A 19,912-nucleotide genomic window follows, 5' to 3' on the forward strand; every position below is an offset into this window, starting at 1 on the left:
GCCAGCTCTCAAAATGCTTATCTTTTTTTCCATGGCACAGACAGTTTGTTCTGCTATCAGCCAGAGGTGAGGGCATGTACCGTTTGGGAGCCATGATTTTAAAGACAACGACAATACTTGAGAGAAATATTAAAGATAGCAAGAGAGATTCAGCACCTAAAATATGGAAAAAGATGGAACTCAGAATGTGGAGGAATTTAAGATAATCATCGGTGAAGAGGAGAAGCAGATGGAGAAGAGGGCAAATGAGGAACACAGAGGGGAAAACATCAGCCTGTGAGAGCTGGCCAGAAACCAAACATGAGAAGGGGAAAGAACCACATGCAATAAAGACTGTGGCTTGAGAACGTGATAAGAAGACCAAGGCTGAGTGGTTCTGACATGTCTCATAACTTGGTGTCTGGAAAAAGAGAGAATGTGAGTTGAGGGCACCAAGGAGTGAGGGTCAAGCCAAACCAGGGAACAAAACAGAGAGGACTTTGCTTCCTTAGTGTGGGCAGATCTGAGATAAGGTTCTAGTTTGGACTTGGCATAACAGCAAGGTACAACCTGGGGAGAGTGTCAGCCAAGACTCAACCGCCAGATGGAGAAGACACAGTGGTGACAGTAAGAGGATGACTCTTGTGAGCAAGGCCTGAGTTAGGCTGCCATGCATGCTCTGGGCCAGCTTGCATTTGCTGAAGCAGCTAAGTAGCTGGCTCCTGAGAGCAAGCTTTAGACTCCAAGCACTGCTGTTGGACCTTGGCCCTCTAATCTGTCTGTCTGTCTGTCTGTCTGTCTGTCTGTCTCTCTCTCTCTCTCTCTCTCTCGGCACAAGTTCTTTATGCATTGCTTCACTCTCAGCCTAGCCCTCTCTGCACAGTGGCCTGGGGCCGCCTCAGGACCACATTCTTCAGCAGGTCAATCCCAGGGAAAGGGCTTCTCTTCCCTGTTGTTTCAGGAGATGCTCTAGGAATGAGACTCAGTAGACCAGGTTGACTCTGGTGCTACCCTTGAGCCAATCATGATGGGACGGAATATGTTCATTAGGCTGAGTGATCGTACTCAGCCTTGGGGTTGTGGGCAGGAGGCAGCACAGGGGAGATAGAATGGACCTCATCCATTCTTAGGTGGGATGAGAATGCTAAAATGTGGTCCCCTAAAGGACAACCATGAAGCTGTTATCAGAAGGTGAAGTTGGGTGATGGGCAGGCAAAGCAAGAGATGTCCCCTGACCCAATATGTACCCATAACTAGCTTTACTTGCATGTAGCAGACACCTGGAAATTCCTACCAAAGTAAAGAACTTGATGTAGTCACTGGCTAAATATCCACATTGTAGAGATAGATGACCCATTATGAACCCACAACTTTCCATGTGAAGCAAAAGGAAAAAAGGCGAGGATGGGGGTGAAAGTGATGAAAGTAATTAGAGACAGAATTCAGAAGAAACTTCAAGTCTATTCTATTCCAAAGCCATAAAGCTTCCCAGAATGATTTGTAGGCATATGCTAAAAATCAATTCCAGGGGTAGCATAGTCCCCTTGTAACCTACTATCCTGCTTAAAATCTTTTTTGCTAGAAGGATATAATTCTAATCCCTATCGTGACCTACCAGCTTCAGCCTCATCTTGTGCCACACTCCCCATTACTCGCAGCATGACAGCCACTCTGGCCCCTTTTAGTCCTTCAAATGTACCAGGCTGCTTCAGACCCTGGTACTTTTGAATGTGTGTGTGTGTGTGTGTGTGTGTGTGTGTGTGTGTGTGTGTGTTTCCTGAAATGCCCTGCTCTCCCTCCATCTTACCTAGGTAACACCTTGTCTTTCTTCAGTCTCAGCCCATTCTTAACCTCCTTAAGTGACCTCCCTGGCTATGGTTATAGCACCAGGTACCTCTCTCAGGTATCAGACGTAACAGTTGTAATTTAACATTTGTTTTTGTGATTATTAAATTCTGTCTGTTTCTCCCATTAGGTTGTAAGGCCCATGATAGCAGAAACTGTTTTTTCTTTTCTTTCTCTATAAATTTGCTAACATAGCTCCTGGCATGTGGAAGGAATTTAAATATTTATTGAATGAATAAATAAATGAAGATATTTATAGTCTAATTGAAGCACACAATAGCCATGCACATTAGGAGGCTTTCAATTTCAGGGAGACTTCAAAATATTTAATTATCAGAATGGTAAAATCATCAACCATCCAGAACCAATCCTGCTGTGGCTCTCCCTGTGTGTTCCAAGGAGGTATCAGGTCTGAACTAAATGATGTGTGAAAGTGCTTTCAACCATCAATCCCTGATAAAACAATGTGTTTCTGTGGTCCTAAAATCTCAATCCACAAAGCCCAGAGAAGCAAAAACTGTACAACATTTAAAAAATAAACTGAATTAATTTTATTTCTTGAGCCATTCTGTTAGTGGTAAAAACAGTCCTTTCAGAGTAAACCCAGTCAGGACTTTCTAGATTGATTCAGAGTTTTCCTGCCCTGTCCATGTATGTACCTGGGGGTAGGTCTAAGTTCTAGGAGCTAACATAGTGCCATACCTTCAAGGGATCAGATTACTGTTATCATTATCTACCCATGGTGGCGACTGCCAAGATGCTTCCTCTTCCACCAGGTCCCTATTTGTCGTCTTCTCCCAATATGGGCATTGGTTGAAATGATTGCATTTCTTCTGGTCTCTGGTGGGGTGTCCAGACCAGACAAGCTAGCCCTCTTCTGCCACTGTACTGACTCTCTCTTGTTATATCCCTGTCTCTCTCCAGGAAAGACAGAATGCTAACTTGGGGGAGCTTCACACTGGGGACAGAGGAAACTTGGTAGAGTTGTCTTAAATGTTCTTAGATTGACCTTGCTGCTATTTTTACCTTACTGATACTCTGTCCCACCAGGATGAGAAAGCCTTCCCACCAAACCAGGCTTCCCTGAGATAGAATCAGAGCTTGCCTCTACAATCCCCTGACTTACCTCAGGGCTCTTTCATTTCCTGCCTCTCCTGATGTCTTCTTTTGGTTGACTCTTGTCTGGATGACTTTTTTGGAATGCAAAACTCATTCTCATCTGATCATTTATTCTCCTAACTACATCACTTATAGCACAAATTCTATGCCCTAAGTCTTTTAAGACCTTGTTTCATGAAATTCAAACACTATTTCTATCTTATCTTTGCTATGAGACTCAAGGTCTATTTTGAAATCCAAAGACTGAATCACGTATTTCTGCTCTAACCTCTTGACCCTGAAGGCAGTGAAAAGAGCCTCTTACTGTTGTCTAGTTGGATTGGTGCCCACAGAAAATACCAGAGAGAGAAAAATACAGACAAACCCATTTAAGATGACACCTCCTCACTATCATGGTGTTGATAATTGCTTGCTGAATAAATATATAGTGAATACTAATCAAAAACAAAAGGAACAACAACAGACAAACAAAAATTTTAATTAGTATATGAATGATCAGCAGTGCTTTGAAGAAACTTTTACAGAAAATTCAAATTTTACTGCTTTATATTGAATGTAAGAGTTTCCATATATGTTTTCTTCCTTAATCTCTTTTTTAATCTGATATTTTTAGAGGAGGAAACTGAAGCCCAAAGAAGTTGTCCTGCTAAAGGGCAGAATGACAACAAGTCCCCAGGTTTACTGGCTCCCAATCCAGAACTCTTTCCACGACATTACAAAACTGGAGAGGAGCAGAAGGAAAGATGAGTTGGAGTCAAAAGTTGTTATACTGGGGATGTTCTCTTGGCTGAGCTGCCCTGTTGCATCAGAGAAGCAGTTCGATGGAGTGATATTTTTGTATTTTGGCAGTAGCACCACTTGGATTTGTCTGGGTTCTTTGTGATGACAGTCTTCGTGTAGGCCATTTTATGAACAGAGCTCAGTCTGTAACTGAACCATGTTTGAACTCCAATTCATATCAAAATGAAACCTCTTAGCTCTGGCTGGGTGGCTCAGTTGGTTGGAGCATCATCTTGTACACCAAAATGTTGCTGGTTTTACTCCCAGTCAGGGCATATACCTAGGTAGCAGGTTCAATCCTCAGTTAGGGCATGTACGGGAGGTAACTAATCAATGTTTCTCTCTCACATCAATGTTTTTCTTTCTCTCTCTTTAAAATCAATAAAAACATATCATGAGGTGAGGATCAAAAAACAAAACAAAACAATGAAGCCTCTTGGATGGGAATGTATGATGTTAAAGCTGGATGAGATGGGTAGCCAGACTCTCAGAAGACAATTCTGGAGCTGCCAACCTCCTTCATGCTGGCCCCAGACAACCCCAATCAACCATGTGTGGTACGTAAGTCTTCTTACATGCAGGGTCCAGAAGAAAATTGGAGATCTAATTGGTCCAAAACTTAGCTTCTCTGATTGTGTTAAAATTAGCTGCTTCTGTGAGCTTCAGACTGGCCCAGAATCCAGCCATTTTCTCACAAGCCTGGTCCAGTCTCAGAGGGTAGAGAGGGGAGATGGACAATACAGAAAAGTCTCTCGTGGTCAAACTTGAGTTTGAGCCAGGGCGACCCAAGGGGAGAGGCTTAGAGTTGCTTTAGCTCTGAGCTTGTGCTCATGTAACCCCAAGATCTCTGCTCACCTCAAGATAGCCTTCATAGCCTTAGATTCCTTAAAAAGACCAGAGTGTGCCTTCTGCTGGGACAGACCTCAGAATAGAACAGGTCCACTGAGACCTTTAATTTAAATCTGCCAGCTCCAGGCAGAACTGACCCACATGAGGCAGATAAACCAGCTGGGAGCATGATTTAAGACAGGAAGATGGTAGCTTCTTGGCTAGAATGAGGGGCTTTGCTCAAGGAGAGGAAGGAGAAGAATGTGTTTGCCTGGAGGCTGTGTGATTTGATCAAGGATGATTTCAGCTGGAGTGGAGGAAGAAGAATGCGAAGAAAACTGGCAGAACCAGTTTCTGTGCAGTGCTGCATGAGAAGGAAAATGAGTGTGCATGAGGGGCCCGGTGGCTCCCAGGGGAAGGGAATCAGAGCCAGGCCTTAGAGCCTCAGCTGATACTTGGACAGTGACCAGAGCAAGAGAAACAAAATAGATTTTGGACCTTAATGCAAGATGGCCACTGCACTCTCATGGGTGTCGCTGGCCACTCTAGGAGAATCTCCTGGTATGCTGGCACAATTGGTGTCCACTTCAATAAAGCATGACAAGAGCTCCCAGCATGGGCACTTCAAAATGCACCTAACCACAGTTGAACTATCATTGTCCCCCTGATCTCCTTATATTTCCCACTTTGGGAATATCACCAACATATATGCAGTACTAAGTCAGAAATAATACTTGTTTTCCCGGGGCTCCAAAGCTGGTCAGCCTATTGATGTCTCTTTAATCTCTCTTCTCTTCATCCCCACAGCCATTTCCTTATTTCAAGACCTCCTCCCACTTGGCCTAACTGTAACAGGGTAGGGAAGGAATCCCCAAAGTCCCCAGAGTCCATGGTTTTGGGGATGGGGCAAGGAGATAATACAGCTTTTAAGGTACTTTGCATATCTATGGCTGGTAGCTACTTTATTATTTATGCAGATAGTTGTGGCCACTGCCTGGCTCAGGGAGACAGGAAGAACTTTGACCATAGAGTGATGACGGAGAGCTCACAGAGCCTGCGTGAGATTTCTGTGGGTGGTCACAACTGGCCACCCTACCCACTGTGTCAGAGGACGAGGTTAGGATTTAAACAAAAAGCAGCAGCCATTTGGCGCGCTGGGCCACGAAGTTTAAAAGACTGAAGAGGGACCCCACCAGTCCTCCACGAAGTCCGATGGGAAGAAGGGCTCCCATCCGCCATAAGGTCTAGTGTGTAAAAGAGAGAGCCATGATGTAGCAGCTATGTAGTTCGTAGTAAAGCTGGTCCATGGTGAGAAGGAAGAAGCAACAACCAGCTATGCAGTTCATAGGGATGATTTGGCCATGCGGCCTAGGCTAGTACGAAAGCAGACATGCTGCTGCTTTGACCGTGCCTGCTCCAGCTGCCTTTGAAGCCACCAAGGACTCTGTCTGGATTCTTGGAACTCGGGACATATGGAGAGGACACTCTATTAGGACTTGTGCCTTTCCTGGACTTTACCATGATCCATTGCAGCACAGCACACACTTTCCTGGACTATTATACAGGATGACAGCGTATGCCAGATCCTGAAGGAGAGAGCTGGCAGATAAAGAATGGCGGACTATTGGGTTTAGTCTTGGTTTATAGTCTTTTGGGGAGCAAGGGAAGTGCTGGGTGTCACAGGAGAACAGGGGTCTGAGCAGGAGTGCTCCCAGCCTCTCCCGGGATGGAATATTGTAAATAAAGACCTGTTTTTCTCAACACTAGTTGTTGGGTCTTACACCAATGTGTCATGTGAATGAGCCCCCCTTTGTTAGGTAACATAACCCCTATCCCAGCCTCCTCCCAGCAGGTCCTCTTGTCTTCCCCACCCCGCCCAACCCAATTTTCCACAAGATTGCTGAAGAAAGCTTGCTGAGATGTAAAAGTGGTCATGTCATTCTTTGCTTAAATCCCTTTTAGGAACTACCTGTGTCCTTCAGGGTAAAATGCAAAGCTTTGGCATGGCATTCAGGTTCTGCATGACTCCATCCCTGCCTGTCCCTCCAGCCTCACTTCTTATCCCTCTGCAATAGCAGTCTATAGACTGTGTCCTGCAGTCATTCTCAACAGCATGCCATATCTTCTCCTGCCTCTACCTTTGCTTTCACCCCTGCCTGACATCTCTTACCACTCCCACCCCTCTCTCCGGAGGCTAAAATGCCTATGATCCTCCAGGACTTTGTTCCTATATCCCCAGCCCCGATCTGGGTTGGGAACTCCTGCTCTGGGCTCCTGAACCTCACGGTTTACCTCTATGGGTGCTTGCCAATCATACACATTTAAGCAACCTTTGTAGTTGTTAGAATGTTAGCACAGATGCCCAGCTTTTCCAAAGCCATGTTTTTTTTTTTAGTGCAGGTACCCACAGTACAAACTAACTTTTACTTAATGACCATTTTTCAAAGACAGACAAATCCTTTCTCAGTACCAGGTGTTGCTGCCACTGACAAACTCAGCTGTGGTAGGTATTGGGCTTTTGTCTGGCCTCCTTGGTAGCTGAGTGACCAACAGGGTTTCTAGGACAGCAGTGAATTAGACAGACTTCTCCCATGGTCCCCTGGCAATCTTTGACTCCTGCCAACAACTGCCTCCCCAGGAAAATAACCTGTCCCAAGATGCTCCTTGCTTGGCCTACCAGGTTTCTTCTTCCAAATCACTGATCATCTGATGAATTTTGCAAGGTGCTCCCAGAAGTGAGTAGAGAACAGAGAGAAGCTGGACAGGCTCTTCCTTTATTTCCTTCCTAGGAAGTGGAATGGGAAGTCCTCTCTTCTGTGGAAACATGAAGAGTGAGAAATAAATGTGTACCAATGGCCTCCCTTTATCTCTGTATCCCTGGGGTTTATCACAATGCCCAGCAAATAGTAGTAGCTTAATAAATGTTTGCTGACTAACATAATGCATGACTACACAGATATGTGTACAATAAAGTGATAAGAATGTGAGGTTCTGAAATCAGATAATCTGGGTTCAGAGTCAAGCTCCATCACTTACTGTGTGGCCTGGAACAAATTGCTTAGCTTTCCTATGATGTCATTCTTTACCTGAAAAATATAGAGAATAGCAGTACCTAGTTTTTAGGTTTAGAGAATTAAATGATTTAATATTTGTAAACCAGTTAGATAAGTGTTTGGCATATAGTAAAGTCTCAATTAGTATCAGTTTCTTGGAAGGATCATTGCAGATAGGATCCAAGTCATTCACAAAGCCAGGCAGTCCAAGAATTTTTCTTAGTAAAAGGGAAAAATAAGTATGATTAAATACATGTGTATATGTATATAAGCATGTAAATGTACACATATATAGATATATGTATATACATATGTAATCAGATTTTTAATATTTGAAGATGATATACTTTCTTCTGTTTTGATATTAAAATGTCCTTTATTTCTTGCAATGGTCATGGTTGTAAATGGTAATTGTTGTCTTTACTATCTTTGCAAACCGATGTATACTTTGCTCTCACAAGTGCTTTTAGAAATGTTCCTGATCTGTGAATTCAAGAGCCTGGAAAGCACTTAGTTGTTGGCCTGAATGTCTCCAGGGAGTTTTTCACTTACAAAGTCATACAGTTGAAGATGAGTTTTCTCAGCCTTGACTGCACATTAACATTACCTGGGGAGTTTATAAAAAGCAAACAAAACAAACTGATGCCTGATGTCTGACTCCTGGGGACTCTAATGCAATAGGTCTGGATGTCAGAACTTTAAAAGTTGGTCAAGGAGAGGCAGGTGAGTGAGCTGTGACAAGGAGACAGATAGTGGTCATTTACTTCTTCTTCTGGTTATCTAATCAAAGACATTGGAAACATGCATTGGAGGACAGCTCTACGGATACCCTGGGCCACCAGAAAGAGGAACCAGTGGGTTCTAGAGCAAATGAAGCCTGAGAAGTCACTGGAGGCAAAAAAGACAAAACCAAAGTTATCCTACTTTGAACACATCATGAAAAGGCCTGGTTCTTTGGAAAAGACAACAATGCCGGGAAAAATAGGAGGCAGAGGGAAAAGAAAAAGACCAAACAAGAGATGAACTGACTCCATAAAAGAAAGCATAGCCATGAATCTACAGGAGCTGAGCAGTGCTGTGAACAGGGCATGATGGTTGTCACTTATTCATAGTCACCAGGAGTCAACGGCATGTAACAACAATCGAGTACATGTTTCTTTTATTATTATTATTATTCCCAGAGTGTAAAATGAACTAAGTGAAAACAAATAGGAGTTGAAAAGGGCAGAGAATGGAAAGAAAAAGTAGCAAAACCTTTGTTTTATCACTGATAAGCATTTGAAACTATATTTCATCAACCACATTTTCTCTTTACACCATTTAGGTTTAAAAACCCCTTGATTCCTAATTATGTTTGACAAAGTCTCATTCTCTCCCCTCTTATTTTATGTCTAAGTAACTTTTCATAAAAACAATAACACAACTTAAGGAGAAAAATCTCTCAAAATATTGCTGAAGGCTCTTTGGTATTCCTCTCCATGCCATGACTGTGACATCATCCAAAACATGTGGTCACCCAGAAATGTACTTCCTCTCAGCTTTTAAAATTCCTTATATTTTAAGATACATTTCTAATTATATTTAAAATTAGAACCAGATGTTCTGAACACTTAACTTCAAAACTGCTTTCTGAATCTTGTTTAAAAACTATTGGGAAGGAGGGTGGTTTGGCTCACTCTTCCCTTACTCTTTCTGTCTATTTCTCAAAGATTTAACACTCTCAAATATTTTTCCTGGGAATTTACAGATTTGCCTCTAAAAGAAACTTATTTGGGTCAATTGACTTTTCATAAGGCTTCGCTGTGAGTATTAAGAAGACAGAAGTGTTAATTTTGCAGGTAATGGTCTTACCAAGAGTTTCTGTAACATTCTTAGGATTGGAGAGTAGTTGCATGGCTTATTTCTCCTTTCTCTCTGTCAATGGTTGATTTTCATCTTATAAGTGGAATAAGCCTGCTTTGTTTTAACACTCACTTTAATTCATACTGTATCTTGCCTCCAGCAGGCTCACTGCTCATGTAGTAGGAAGTGCAAAATAATAAGGGAACAATTAACCTTAACTTAGAATACACATTTCTTTCCTCCTGGGATCTGGCCAAGTCACTACTGGTTGGAACTCACATATTAGCACAGATCAAGTTTCCACATCTTGAACTGTATTGATCATGAGATTCTCACCCTTCATGGGCACAGCTGCTGGGGTCTGTGTGTTAAGTGTGTCCAGCTAAGGTAGAAGGAATAGAAAGAAAGGCTTCCTGAGTTTTCAAAGATCGAGACCACTGCTGTGTTTCTTATCCCCAAACAAGAACACCAAAAAGGAGAATTGACCAGGCAAAGGGATGGGAATACCATGGGACTGGCTTTGGCTGGCCAGGTAACTACCCAGAGGTGACTTTAAGATGATACAGATTTGGGAAAATCACTTTTAATTGGGTCTTTTCCTTTTCCTCATAGGAGCCTCCTGTGTAGACAGAGTACAGGAGACTAGACTATTTCCTTATCTGGTGTACAAAAGTGGAGTGAACTGTTTAAGTCTTGCACTATTTTTCTCACAGAAAATGATGAACAAAGTAAAGTTTTGCTCCAACTTATTTTCCACTTTATCTTCTGCCTTGCTTCCTCAACACCCCACCCTGCAGCCTCTTGCAGTTCCTGGGACATGCTGTGCCCTTCAGGCCTCCCTCTAAGCTTTCCTTGTCCTCTAGTGAACCGTCATCTCTTCAGGACCACCTTCCCACTCCCGCTCAGCCAGTCGGGGCCGCCTCCATGTTCCCATACCATTTTGATGTCTCTCTTTACATTTTATCTTGTTGTCACGTAATTTTTGGTTCATGACTGTGAACCTCACTAGGCTGTGGACTCTTCAAGGGTGAGGACAGTGCCTTTTCTTTGTGTCCTCTGGGCCCAACACAGTGACTGGCCCTTAAGAGATGGAGAGAGAATACATGGAGTCCTGGTGCTTTTGCCTTTAAAGAGTGACCCCTCTGGGATGAGTAAGAGACAAAGACCAGGCACTGTTGGTTCTCATTTGCTGTGGGCATCTAAAGATGAAAGCGTCTTTCTTGTGCATGATTCTACATTATGAGCCCCAGACACAAGGCAACTACTTCTGGTGTCATTGAAGACATGGTGATCCCTTTCAATGCCAGAGGCAAAATTGGCTGTTTGGCTAAAAGAAAATAGCCTGAACTGGAGCTAGACCTGAAGTCAGACTTGTTTTGAGCTGTGGTTATAGAATTTGCCAGCAGAACCTGAGACCTGTGAGGATGTGGGCATGAGCCTGTTCCCAAGCTCGGGGTGGGCAATGCGTGCAAGTCTATTGACCTCGTAGCTGATGGCCTGTGGGATCTTGGGCTTCACCTCCTCGGGTTTTATGAGGCCTTGATAGCCTCGCACATGCACTCACAACCTTGGCATTGCTAGCCTGTGTCTTTTTCCAGCCCTTGCTCTGCTTCTTGGCAAGGACATGTCCCTTAGGAATGTAGGATCCACTTCTTAAGAGATTTGTGTCTTTGTGATCAAAGGGACTTCTTGATGCTGTTTCTGTGCCATTTTTGGCATGATGTGGTTCTTGATCTTAGGCCTGTCTGCACCCAAAGTGCCTGGAACTGGAAGACAAAGAAGGTGGCCTCCAGGAGGGTTTCTATCTCAAAGCAAATTTTGTTCTATGAACTTGTGAGTTAGTGTAACCTGCCGCTCTTACTGAATTTTAGATTTGCCTCCATTATCAACCATTTACAACTTCCTGAATTTGCTAATTTAAGAATAGTAGGGATCAAGCCAGGATGTTTTTCCCCAAATAAGGACTTTACCAAACTATTTATGCCCCAAACAAACTTGTTTCCTTTGACTCAATTTCCTTTTCTTTATTGTATTTTTTCCATTACTATTTATCTCCCTCCCTACTGCAATCACCACCCTGTTGTCCATGTCCATGAGTGCTTTTTCCTTTTTGCTCATTCTCTCCACCCCCTAACCAATCCCCCATACCTGTCAACCTGCTCTCTGTCTATGCGTTTGTCTCTGTTCTGCTTATTAGTTCAGCTTGTTCATTAGATTCCACATATGAGTGAATTCATATGGTTTTTGTCTTTCTCTGACTGGCTTATTTCATGTTCTCCAGGTCCATCCATGCTGTAGCCAATGGTAAGATTTTCTTCTTTTTTGTGGCTGAGTAGTATTCCACTGTGTAAATGTCCCATAGTTGTTTTACCCACTCATCTACTGACAGACACTTGGGCTGCTTCCATATCTCGGTGATTATAAATAATGCTGCAATGAACACAGGGGTGTTTTGGATTTCTTTGGAATAATTCCCAGAAGTGGGATCACAGGGTCAAAAGTCAGATCCATTTTTAATTTTTTGTGGTATCTCTATACTGCTTTCCACAGAGACTGCACCAACCTGCATTCCCACCAACAGTGCAAAAGAGTTCCCCTTTCTCCACATCCTTGCTAATACTTGTTGTTTGTCGATTTATTGATGGTAACCTTTCTTACTGGTATGAGGTTAATAGCTCACTGTGGGTTTTATTCACATTTCTTTGATTAGTGACATTGAGCATTTTTTCATATGTCTATAGTTATCTGTATGTCCTCTTTAGAGAAGTGTCTATTCAGGTCTTTTGCCCAGTTTTTAACTGGATTGTTTTTTGGGCTTTTTTGTTTGTTTGTTTGTTTGTTTGTTTTTTGTTTTGGTGTTGAGTTTTATAAGTTCATTATAAGTTTTCAACATTAACCCCTTATCAGATGTATTGACAAATATGCTCTCCTGTCCTGTGAGTTGCCTTTTATTTTGTCGATGATTCCTTCACTGTACAAAAACTTTTTAGTTTGATGTACTCCCATTTGCTTATTTTTTTCTTCTGTTTCCCTTGCCTGAGGAGATATATCAGAAAAAATATTGCTACTAGCACTGTCTGAGATTTTACTGCCTGTGTTTTCTCTAGGATTTTTATGGTTTCAGGTTTAATATTTAAGTCTTTAATCCATTTTGAATTTATTCTTCTGTGTGGTGAAAGAAGGTGGCCTAGTTTCATTTTTTCTCCATGTATCTGTCCAATTTTCCCAACACCATTTATCTTGTGCTTGCTTCCTCTGTTGAATATTAATTGGCTATAAGGTTTGGGTTTAATTCTGGGCTCTCTATTCTGTTCCATTGATCTATGTGTCTGTTTTTATGCTGGTATCATGCTGTTTTGATTACTATGGCTTTATAATCTAGTCTAATATTAAGTAGCAGGGTTTTCCAGCTTTGTTCTTCTTTCTCAGGATCACTGTGGCTATGCAGGGCCTTTTGTGGTTCTATATAAGTTTTTGGAATATTTGTACTAGTTCTGTGAAATATGTCATTGGAATCTTGATAAGAATTGCATTGAATCTATAGATAGCTTTGGGTAGCATGGACACTTTAATGATGTTAATTCTTTCTATCCATGAACATGGTATCTGCTTTCCCCTTATTTGTATCTTCCTCAGTTTCTTTTTTCAGTGTCTTATAATTTTCCCAGTACAGGGCTTTTACATCCTTGGTTAGATTTATTCCTAGGTAGTTATTCTTTTTGAAGCAATGTGAATGGGATTGTTTTCTTAATTTCCTTCTCTGATGGTTCATTATTGGTATATAAAAATGCAACTGATTTCTGGATATTAATTTTGTATCTTGCTACTTTGCTAATCCATTTATTGGTTCTAGTAGTTTCTTAGTGGAATCTTGGGGTTCTCTATGTACAGTATCATGTCATCTGCAAATAAAGACAGTTCTACTTCTTTTCCAGTTTGAATGCCTTTTATTTCTTCTTCTTATTCTATTGCTGTGGCTAGGACTTCCAGTACTATGTTGAATAAGAGAGGTAAATGTGGATATCCTTGTCCTATTCCTGATCTTAAGAGGAACGCCTGTAATTTTTGTCTGTTGAGTATGATGCTGGCAGTGGGTTTGTCATATATGGCCTTTATTATGTTTAGGTATGTTCCTTCTGTTCCTACTTTGCTGAGAGTTTTTATCATAAATGGATGTTAGATTTTATCAAATGCCTTTTTGCCATCTTTTGATATGATCATATGGTTTTTGTCCATCTTGTTTATGTGGTATATCACATTTATGTATTTACAAATGTTGTTCCAGTTTCCTTTTTTTTCATTTCTCTTTTCATTATTTCTTTTACTCAATCAATGTTTATTGAATGCCTGATAAATACCTTCTTGTTTGGCTCTCCATATGCAGATGTGAATGAGTCTGATGTGGCTCCTGAACTCAAAGAGCTCACAGCTCAGGAGTACACAGACCTTAACCCAGTTTTAACAGAGGATGCTGAGGGTGCTGTGAGGAGGGTAGAGTGCTCTGCCAGGATCACATGGAGCCCACCTTCTCACTGAGGCATGATGATATTTCCCTGCAGGTTTTTTTTTTTTTTTTTTTTGATAAAACTTAGTAAATGTAAAATATCTGACAAGTGCCAAGCATTTGAACTATTATTTAAGAGCCAGGTTTTTAAAAATTGATTACTTATTTATTTTTATTTTTTCAGAAACAAAAGTTTATTTCTCATTTACCATATGTCCACTGTATATCAGCAGATGTTCTAGCCAGGGTTTGGCTTTTATTTTTTAAATCCTTTTATGTATTCACAAATTGGAAAGGCTAAGTTAAGAAAATAGTGTAATATTTGTGATGTGTAGTTCTATCAAATGCCAATAAGTTAAAATTTCCTCATTATTCTTGCTTATTATCTCACCACTCTGAAAATATACCCTCCATTACATTCTGTCTTAACCACTTGTGTATCCTCAAGGCTCAACTAGTGGCTGGCATGTGGTAGTCATCTAATAAGTAGTTATGAAAGGTAGTAATAATAATGATGATAATGAACTGATAACATTAAAGGATCTTGAAAATGGGACATGTGTAATGGCTCCTTCTCCAAACCATTCTACATGTGCAAGAGGTTTAACTTCCCAGAGTATGTGATCTCAACTTCAATAGCCTTTTCCACAGAGACCATATTTCTTAGCTTAGTATCCATATAAGTCTGCCTGTAGACTAATTTTCTATTCTTTTTGCATCCTGTGTTCTCCCCAAATCAGTCTACTGTCATTTCCCAAACATACAACCCTACTTTGCTCTCACTAACTCCCCTGCCTTGGCTGCTGTTCTCATTACTTCTTCCTTCTGTCCCAAACTTACTATTCTTTGGACACACTACTCAAACCCCACTTCCTCAGAGGTTCCTCCTCCCATTCCCTGGCAAGAAATAATTCTTTTTTTTAAGCTCCCAGAGTGGTTGGGGCTTCTTATATCTCTTATAACATGTGCTTTGCATTATAACTATTTATTTATGTGGATTAACACTTCCCTTAAAAGCTTGATGGTGCCTTGCTTGTAGGAGATACTCATATATGTGGTAGAAAGATGGATCATCAAAACAAGCTTAGATTGAGGACCTCAAACAGTATCAAAATGTGGGAATCTTTGTTCACTACTCTGAATATAGTAAGGGGGGTCAGGCAGCAGCCATGTCCATGGACACCTTATTTAAATGATTATTAAATGACTGGGGGCCTGATTTAAAAAAATAATAATTATAAAGCACATGCAGAATGTCATCAGAGACTGGCTTTGTTTAAGGAATATAGAACTAAAAGTTAATGCTAATGACACCCACACCAAATTGACTGTGACTCATATTTTCTATCAGCATTTCCTGTAACCTTGCTGAATTTCTCATTTCTGCTATTACTACACTGAAAGCCACCATCCTGAAAAACAGAAACCCAAGACAGCATTTCTCTTGTTTGCAGAGGTTAAGTTCTAAAGATGGAAAATTCCAAGTTATAAAGTTAAGCATTTGAAATCCTGTCTTCTGTATACTGTGGTGTGAGTTTTTTGTTTTGTTTTGTTTTATTTTTTTCTGAAACAGGATTGAGCAGCTTTTATATTGCCAGTATAATGCAACAAACAGACTGCACTATCATATTTGGCCGATGGTTAAGAATCTTCTAGAGTTCTGCGGAAAAATACTTTTGGTCATTGTATTCCCTCTGGAACAAAACTACAGAGGGAAGCACTACTCCTACTAACACTGCTATCAATACATGAGTCAAGGAGGTTAGATTGGTCTATGCTCAATGCTTTTTAACCTCCCTTTTGTTCAGGAGAGAAGTTTGAATAATCACAGAACACGCCCTCAGAAGTATTTGTTTTGAGTTAATGTAACAACTAAGAGAAACCAAATCCTATTAAAGAAACAGTTTTATAGATCACAAATTACCAGTTTTAGGAGAAGAAAACAAAAGAGGGCACAAAAGATATTGTAATTATATTTTGTAGAGAGAAATTCTCCAAGGCAGAAATGTCATAGGCCTGCAATCTAAATAGAAGGCCAGAAATCTGAGTGAGAACCCAGGAGGTACTAATTGAAGGCAGGAAGGGCTCAGGGATAGCAGGATAGCAAATGATGCTTGATAGAATTTCAGGTAACATCTCATAGGATCTTAAGTTTGGCATCTTGTTGATAATTTTGGAGGCATATCGGTGTGGAGTGTGTTGTATCCAAACAAGGTTACATGCTCAAACCCATTCTGATCACAGTCACTGCCAGAAATCCAACCCTCTCTGCTCATCTCATACTGCTTCATTCATCTCCTACCAGATACAACCCCCAGCCCAACCTCCTCTTCAACCTTCTACTGCCCGCTAAAGAACCTGCACTTTGCAATCAGCAAACCTCTCCAGCTCCCCCTTCATTTCTGCAGGAGCACCTGGCTCCTCAGTTCCACTGAGATGGGAGCAGTTAGGGCTGTTTCTCTCTCATTCATGCCTTGGATCTCAGGACTCGAGGCAAGTCATGTTATCCTGAGGTCACCATTGCCACATCCAGACCATGTCTTTTCGTCTCCCTGCACAAACCCCTGCTTTTTGAGACACTCCACTCACATGCCTCTTACTCTTGATAGCTGTCGTGCATGGTCTCCCAGAACGTCCCCCACCCCAACCCCACACACATCCCTCATACACCGGAAACTTTAGCTCCTGGCTGCCTCTCATCCTTTCCAACCCAATTCCTACAGCATTTTTGGCCACTTCAATGTACATGGAGATGATATATCCACCACACTGACCTCTGAGGCCCTTGGCGATTAAGTAGTCTCTAGACCAGTCACTCACAAGCAGGTTGCACCCTGGCTTAGATCATCATATTATGCCGTCTCTAATCCCGACATCTCTCTCGCCCACCACACACACCTTCCTATCCTTCTACTCCTGTTCAAATACTTCCTCCACACAATCTTCAACTCCGCCAGCACCATGGTCCCCTCGCCATTTATTCTCTGCTGATGGCCTTGTCTCCTACTTCATTGAGAGAATAGAAGTCTGGGAAAGGGCCTCCCTTCTCTTCCCACCCCCATACTGGCAAACCTATAGCACCTTGCACCTGTTCCCTCCGGTGTCACCTCCCTTGTTTATGCCTTTGCTCTCCTAAAACCTTCTCTCTCTTTCTCTTTGGGACTGTTCCAACAGCTTACCAACATGTCTTAGTATCTACCCTTCTGAGAAAGAACTTTTCCCTGATGCAGTGACATGCTAGAGCTGGTCACACTGGCTCCTAAGGGCCAATTGTAAAATTTTCAGGTATTTTACAAGCTATATGACATGACATTGGTAACTTGAAATTGGTCACACTTGGAGAATGTATACCACTAGAAAGGAAGGCCTTGGTTTCCCAAAGGGAGGCTAGTAGACATTTACTAGCATATCACTGTCTTATTCACTATCCTCCTGCGGCTAAGGTGCGTTTCCCTGTGATTTCTCCTACCTTTGCCCCTGTTCAAGCAAAACTTCTCAAGAGCAGTCCGCATTGTGGACTTCCTCAGACCCATTTACTCCTTAGACCCATTCCAATCTAGCTTATATCCTTGTCAAAGCCACTTAACATGTCCATATTGCAAATCCCATTAACACCATTTCTGTTTTTATCTTACCTGACCTTTGCATTCAACTTACCCACTTCTCATTCTTAAAACATTCTTCTCCTAATTCCTCAGATACTACACTTTCCCTAGTGTTTCTCCTGCTTCTCTTTCTATTCTTTTTAAGGAGTTATTGCAGGTTTCTCTCTGCCTCCCTCCCACACACACACACACACACACGCACACACACACACACACACAACGTCTAAACATTGTCTTCCTGGGGTGCAGTCCTAGGTTTCTCCATACTTCCTCCCCAGGTGACCTCATCTCATCTCAGAACTTTACATGCTAAGGATTCCAAAAAGGCATCTCCAACCTCTCTAGTCTCCCAGTTCTCCATCTAACTGCTTAGCTGACAACTCACTTGGAGGCATGCTTTGCTTTCACAGTAACATGTCCTATGTGGAACTCTTGATTTTTTTCATCACCCAGAAAACCAGTTCCTCTTCCCAGTTTCCCCATCTCAGAAACTGGTTCAGCCATTTGCTTAAGCTGAAAATGTGGCCACCATCCAGGATTCCTCCTCATCTTTAACCCCCACTTCCAAGGCCTATCATTTATACCTCCAGCATACACACATATCTCAATGCCCCAGCCTCCAGGCTAGTACCAAACTATCTTCAAAGCCACCCTCACCTCATGCATGTGCTCTCCCAGTGACCTCCTTATGGACTGTCTCATTTCCACTGCTGCCCCGGCTTAGCATATACTCTATCAAAGAGCCAAACTCAACATTTAAGAAAAAAATCTAGGACATTAAAATGGCTTTTAACTTTAAGGATACACAGAAAAATAATTACTTCATTATTAAAATGTCCAATTACAAGAACATGTATGAAATAAACTACCATTAATATTTTAATTGCATAAAAATTAATGCATTTATATAAGCTTTCAAGAGATAAAGTATAACAGAAAAATATGATGGAAATTAGTATGATGGAAATTATTCATCTTTTGATGAATCAGTTGAATAGAAATTATTCATCTTTTAGATTGACAGAATTTGCATAGGCATAATTTTCCCCTTTACTTTAAAGAAATTACTTCCGTTACTTTAATTTAGGTTTTGAAATAGTAGCTTTCATTTTAAAAGCAGAATTTTAAAATTCAAGGCTTAACAATATCCTCACAAATGGTCACCAAAGCTTTTGCATATATGCTATCAAAATAAAACTTCTGACTATAAGAGCTTCCTGGAATGATTTAAGCAAATAGAAATTACTCAACTAATGTTCATCCTTTGCTATGGTATAGAAAATTAAAATATTATGAAGGTTTCATATACCTATGGACTTTGTCAATTCATTTTTTTTCTTTTAGGTATATTTTATTGATTATGCTATTTCAGTTGTCCCAATTCTTCCCCTCTTTGCCCCTCTCCACCCGGTTCGCCCCTTCCCTCCAACAATCCCCACCTTAGTTCATGTTTATGGTTGTGCATATAAGTTCTTTGGCTTCTCCATTTCCTTTACTATTCTTAGCATCCCCCTGTCTATTTTGTACCCACCAATTATGCTTCGTGATTTCTGTACCTTTCCCCCTATTATCACTCTTCCCCCTCCCATGTGATAACCCTCCATATGATCTCCACATCTATGATTCTGATCCTGTTCTAGTTGTTTGCTTAGTTTATTTTTGTTTTTTAGATTCAATTGTTGATAGTTGTGAGTTTGTTGTCATTTTAATGTTCATAGTTTCGATCTTCTTTTTCTTAAGTAAGTCCCTTTAACATTTTGTATAATAAGGGCATGGTGATGATGAACTCCTTTAGCTTTACCTTGTCTGGGAAGCACTTTATCTGCCCTTCCATCCTAAATGATAGCTTTGCTGGATAGAGTAATCCTGGTTGTAGGTCCCTGCTTTTCATTACTTTAAGTACTTCTTGCCAGTCCCTTTTACCTGTAAGTTTCTTTTGAGAAACCAGCTGATAATTTTATGGGAACTCCTTTGTAAGTAACTCTCTTCTTTACTCTTGCTGCTTTTAAGATTGTCTCTTTATCTTTAGCCTTTGGCATTTTAATTATGATATGTGTTGGTGTGGTCTTCTTTGAATCCAACTTGCTAGGGACTCTCTGTGTTTCCTGGACTTGTATGTCCATTTCCTTTGCCAAATTATGGAGTTTTCTTTCATTACTTTTTCGAATAAGTTTTCAAGTTCTTGCTCTTCATCTTCTCCTGGCCCCCCTATGATTTGGATGTAGGCACTTTTGGAGATATCCCAGAGTCTTCTTAAGCTCTCCTCATTTTTTTGAATTCTTCTTTCTTCATTTTGTTCTGGTTGAATGTTTATTTCTTCCCTTTGTTCTAAATGGTTGATCTGAATCCCAGCTTCC

Source organism: Furipterus horrens, unplaced genomic scaffold, assembly GCF_987537825.1.
Source record: "Furipterus horrens unplaced genomic scaffold, mFurHor1.1.pri manual_scaffold_4, whole genome shotgun sequence".
In the NCBI taxonomy this organism is placed as follows: Eukaryota; Metazoa; Chordata; class Mammalia; order Chiroptera; family Furipteridae; genus Furipterus; species Furipterus horrens.